Consider the following 6,151-nt stretch of genomic DNA (forward strand, 5'->3'; position numbering starts at 1 on the left):
TGTGTGTGTGTGTGTGTGTGTGTGTGTGTGTGTGTGTGTGTGTGTGTGTTTATGTGTTTGTGTGTATGTTTACATGCTTGTGTGTGCATTCCGTCATTCACAACACAGAGGCACCTGAGCAGGCACCAGCTGGCAATGTGAGAGGTGCGCTCTAATTTAAAATGCATCTCATTAGAAGCAGCCCATAGCCTCTATACTGTCACTATCCTCCTTCTAAAGACACTGGGTGGAATTAATGATTTTTCTCAAAAATAACTGGTGAAATGTTCCTCTCAGTAAATATGTAACATAGGACATATGTTTAAAGATGTATTTGTCTTAACCAATAGGAGGTTTATGTAGATTTCTCTGTTGAAGTTTGACCTTGAATTATGTGCATTACTATTGAGCAGAGATTGAAGGCTTTTGTTTGTTTGTTGCTATTGTTTAAAACCCACTTCCCATTTTCAGCGAGAAATATACTTAAGAGAAGTGTTTATTCATTTGTAGAGATGGCTGCACCGCCAAGGAGAGGAGACTTGATGGAAGCTCAGATTCATTAAAACTTAATTAATATGCATCATTATGTAAATGAGGGTGCAGTTAATGAGTTTTTAAAAGAAGCATTCCTTAATTAGTTCACTTTTAATGGCATCATCATTTATCTTTTTCTTCTTTGAAGCAGAATGATGCACTAGATGCAGGGAGTTCTAAAATGCTAATCTACATTTTATCATCTTATTTTTCTGATTTCCATGTTATAGCGATGACATCTCGAATCTTGTAGCTAATGAGGGACGTTTACACATTTTAAAATCAGTTATTTCAATTCAAGACACTGTACATTTTCTGAAAAAGGGGCGAGGGTTCCAAACGAACACACAATAGTTATCACACACACACAGACAAAAACAAAAAAGGATAATTAAAAATGTATCGACCAGGAGAAGTTAAATCCAGACCCTTAGGCTACTCACAAATGCAGTCCTTTTTTTCTCCATTCTGTTTGGGAAAAAAGAATCTCAACAGTTCCATATCCCAGAGAACAACGCTGGCAGGGTGTCAGAAGACTTGACAAAACCTGGAGACTTCTGACAGCGTCACACTTCTGGATAATTGGTCCCCAGCACTTCCTGTAAAAAGCGGGCGAACTTCCCTCTATACAGAGGTCCCAATAAAACTTTCTTCACGGTGTTGCACCTAAGCCAACACCGCTTTCTCTCATTTTGTAATGCATGCCACACTGCAGTTTAAACCATAACTAAATTGCACAGGAAGTGTTTTTTGTTCTTGTTGTCAGATTTCAGTCTGTATCAAATCCTGAGAGCATGTGAACACAGGGTTGTTAGGTGAGAGTTTGACTCTTAAATGTTGTGTTTTTAAATAATTCTGTGTGTAGTGATATGTCCAATTATAATGTGCTGGACATTTAAAAAATAATAAAGATAAATAAAAAGTTTTTTATCTGATGTGTTGGGCTGTTTTACCATCCTGTTTGACCTGGATCTTCTTCGTCCACACACACATCTCCACCCTTTCACATCTTCTCCTCTGATGAACATTTTGATTGTTCCGCCTCAGAAGGAATCAGTTGCATCATTTCTCAGCACTGGGCGGTACAAGGCTTTTGCATTAACAATACATTTATCATGCATGAGTGTGGTCCCCTCCTGCAAATTAATAAGTGGATGTGAAGAGGAAAATGCAGTATATTGGCTTGTAAGTAAAAGAGGGCTGAAGTAACTCAAAATCCAAAAGTGGACACTAGTTTGTCCAAAATGTTTGGATTTTTGACAGTACCATACATTTTCATATCCATCTGCATAGGACTCATTATATCACGTCATATTACAGTAAGTTGTACCAAATCCAAATAAAATCCCCTTACTTAACTTGCTGTTGTTATAATAACAATCGTTTTTATTATTACAATAATTATTATTATTATTATTAATATATTATTTCTGCTGCTAGTGTTGTTGTTGTTGCCTTTGTTTTGCTATTATTGTCTCTCTGCCTCCCCTTATAGATGAAATGCAGCAGTTTCTCTCATTATTTAGATGTGCATTCCTGTGGAATCAATTCTCATAGACACATATAAATTATTGTTTAACGAGAAGCTGTATCCTATAAATTATTCAAAGCACCTGGGATTACAATACGAGATCAAATGATGGGAAAGAAAGAGCACTCTGCTGGAGGCAGCCCGCACACGAGCCATCACATTCCCAGTTTGATGTTCCACACAATCTGCTTATGCAGGAATAATTGGGGAGTAACAGACACCATGTGTACAGATACACCGCTCACGCTTTTCTACGCCATATTTGGAGAGAGGTAATTGGGCCGCTGGACATGGTCAGCAGTGTCACAACGACTCATGTACGTGGTTGTCCTCTGCGCAGGCAAAGTTACATTGTAAGCTCCAGAATAACAAAACAATAATAATCAGCTTGTGTATTCTCTCCTGCAGGAATCCTACCAAAAGAGAAAAAAGAATGAAAGTCAGGGAGGAGCTACTTGTGTACAACTATCACGCCGAGCAAACTGTAATCATTTTTTTCATGGCCATTTTCACCCGTCTGGATGAATTTAAACCGCAGGTTTCGGTAGGTGAGAATACAGAAACAGTGGAATTTATTGGTGTGTTACGGTGCCCTGATGTGTTGTAAAAAGGACACTCCAGTAGATAAGGAGAAAGCCATTGTGTGGCGTGTGACTGATGGAGAAAGGGGATTTAAATTGAGTCCTCAGTCATAAAATAAATAATGTGTATGTCACCAAAGTGGGGAGCAGATAGAAAGAGAAAAGAGAAAGATGACAATGATCTGCTCTCACAGGAACCCGGGGCGTTGTAGGCCAGTAGACGGAGGGCATTGTGGGACTGTTAGAAACATGAGGGATGCAGGTGCACTGGGGGATGAATGTGGTTTTGCTGAGTGTGTGTGGCTGTGCTGGGATGAGAGGGAGGCACGTAATTGCCCCCACAGATGGGTGAAGTGTAAGAGGCGGGTGTGAGGGAGCGGGGGGGTTGGGGGGGGGTGCATGTGCATCTATTTTGCTTTGCAGAAACCTCAAGCAAATGAGTTAAGAGCACATCCAGTGTGCAATGGAAAAAAAAGTCACTGAAATATTAAACTTCAGCAAGCACAGGAGAAAAAGTTGAAGTGAGGAGAAGAGGAGTGTGCATATGTGTCCAAAACAAGCAGAAGGCATAAAAGATGTGAATTACTCTTTCTACAAAGTGCAGTAAGTTTAACAGGTGCTGCAATACCCACAACAGGACTACTTTTTCTTTCCTCATGAATCCAAAACTCACCTCTCTAAAAAAAGGAATATAAAAAGACACAGAGACTAGAAAGCTCAAGGAGGAAGAGGGATTAAGATGAAGGAAGGACGGGCCGTGGGGAAGGATAGAGTGAGAGAAACAAAGATAGAGGGAAACAGATAGAGGGAGCGAGGGAGTGGGAGGGAAACAGGAAAAGGGAGATCATAGAGAGGGAAAAGAAGAAGACCGTAAGATCATAAGAGATGGATATGCATTTGCACACGAGAGAGAAAGAGGGGGAGAGGGAGCAGGAGACTGTAGGGGACTGTCCCCATTCCTGCACCCCACGCTGAGAGCTCCTCTCCTCGACCGTGCCACTTCCGATCAGCCACGCAGACGAGCCTCAGCCCCCATAACAGAGCTGCTGAGACTGCCGGTGCCAGCTAAAGTCTGGATCCCCACTGACTATACTGACGAGAGAGTGAGAAGTTTGGGCTCTCAGTAGGCATGTTCCTCCCTCTCTTATTCATTTCAATTACAAGGGGCTTGTATTCCTGCAGGGCAAGGCCGTGTCGTGTGATCCACTGTAATGCAGCGAGGGCGACATGGAGAAGACACGCTGATGCACCATTAACTGCATATTATATGGAGCCAGTTACATTAGTGGCTAGAGGGGGGAAACGGGCCGGAAGTGTCTGCAGAAAGAAGTTGAAGCGATGACGTAAACAACATAAACACTGAATAAAAACCTGCATTTGTTCAACACATCTTGAACACACTGAAAACGAAAAGCTTCATTTATGCTGCGCTGCAATTGACACACCATGTCGACTATAAGTCTGCTAAATGACTGTAATGTAATGTAATGTAATACACCTTGTTCTGGATTCGAGTAGTTTACAGGAAAAAGCACTTGAAATATTTGAAACCACAGTGAAACACAGACAAAATCATCAAACATTTTTGATTTAATCATATCATGGTTGCACACTTGAGAAATAAATGCTTTGCAAAACTTACCCCCAATATGACTTCTATCCTGCAGCGTGAAAATGGCTCACATACATGAACCTGCACACACATACATGAACCTGCACACACACACTGCCATCAGAGCAGAGCATTGTTGCACTTATATTGTTCAAGTGCAAAAAATAAATAGAGAATCTCTGTCTTGATGACATGTAGATGAATCTGCTGTGTACTGATTAATCTCCAACTCAGACATGCTTTGAGAAAAAAAAATATCTAGAGATTCTTGTACCTGAAGTCTTCCTATAATCTTTCGTTCAATTGTAGAGGAATATGGGTGTTTTGTAGTATGACTTCCTTTTCAGTAGGGGCTCTCTTTGTGCAGGCAGAGAATGTGTTTTATTTGTATTTATGCATATGAATAGCATACGCTGAATGCCAATGATTAGATGGCTTAAGTTCCCCTTCAGAGTTCATATCCTCCATAAAACTGTCCAATTATGTGTTCATGAGCTGAGAGGAGGATATGTATGCATGTGTCTGAAAGCATGCCCAACAGTGCCACCTAGCCCTTGAGAGCAGGCGGGAAACCTTTTTTAATATCTTACTCTGTTTTTGCATTTCATGTTTATAATCCATGAGCAACTGATGTGAAGTTAGATTTTGTGTTTTGATTTAAAGTTTTGCCCAGTTTTCATACCTTACACCTGGCAGTTGTTGTGTAAAATGTGGAATTTTTTCAGAATCATTGCAATTTGAGTTTTTTAATGATCGGGGTGATTCTAATAATTTCTTTTCCGTACAAAACAGGAAACCACAACACTATTGGGACAATTCTAGTGAAATTCCAACATGGCATATAATATGCATACCTTGTCAGTGGTGCAATATAATACCTCACTGTGAGCGAGTGAGTCATTTTTCGCTGCGAGTCTGAGTCTGAGCAGGGGAGTTATTCTCTGCCTGATAACTGCCAAAATAACAGCAGATAATTAGGCCCTTTAGAGCGCTGGGTGTCTCTTAACAAAGGCACCTGCGTTTCCTGTGGTGTTTGCCGTGCACCCCGAGTGATTGTCATTTTTAATCTAGCACTCCCGCTGAGACTTCTTTGGCAGCAGCCTAGTCTGTAGGTTACCGAGGGTACCTCCATGGGAAGCATGCATGTGTACGTGTGCATGTGCATGCTTGTGTGTATCCGGTTAGCCAAGCATGTGTCAATGTGCATGCACATGAAAGCAGACATGTGTAAAGAAAACAGCCCAGTGTGTTTGCATGTGTGTAAAGGTGTTCATGTATATGCAATGTAATACTATTGGGTGTTCTCATTACTATGCCTTGATTGCAACATTAAAATGGTTGACATTAAAATTGACATCACAGCAGAGGTTAATGTTATCAGTCAGCCTCGGCAAAGGAAATGACTTCCGCCAACATTCAGGTGTGTGTATTCATAAACGTGGCTTATACTCAGGACTGAGGCAACTTCAACAGGAAATGTTTGCAGATGGAAATGGACTGAATGATTTTCAGTTCATCTGAATGAAATTATTTGTTCTGAACATCCTCCCTCATGTCTGACAAGAAACAGACACCCTCCTCCTTGTTGTTTCTACTCTTTTTACTCTCTCTCTTTCCCTCTCCCTCCCACTCTCTCTCTCTCTCTCTCTCTCTCTCTCTCTCTCTCTCTCTCTCTCCTCCTCCCAATAAATAACCCGTTGCAATTCCTCTCCAGTGCAGCGATCCACATCCTGGACCGTGCCAGGTTGGGGAAATCATTGGAATTGTTTACCCCCCATACACCCACCACCACCCTCACTCCACCACCCCCAATACCACCACTAACCACACACACACCTCCCATCTTCATCTCCCTCTACTCCTCCTGCCCCCAACCAGCCCCCACCCCTCCCTCTTCTTCTCCTCTACAAAATG

The sequence above is a fragment of the Anarrhichthys ocellatus genome, unplaced genomic scaffold (assembly GCF_004355925.1).
Source record: "Anarrhichthys ocellatus isolate YVR2014 unplaced genomic scaffold, GSC_Weel_1.0 scaffold66, whole genome shotgun sequence".
In the NCBI taxonomy this organism is placed as follows: Eukaryota; Metazoa; Chordata; class Actinopteri; order Perciformes; family Anarhichadidae; genus Anarrhichthys; species Anarrhichthys ocellatus.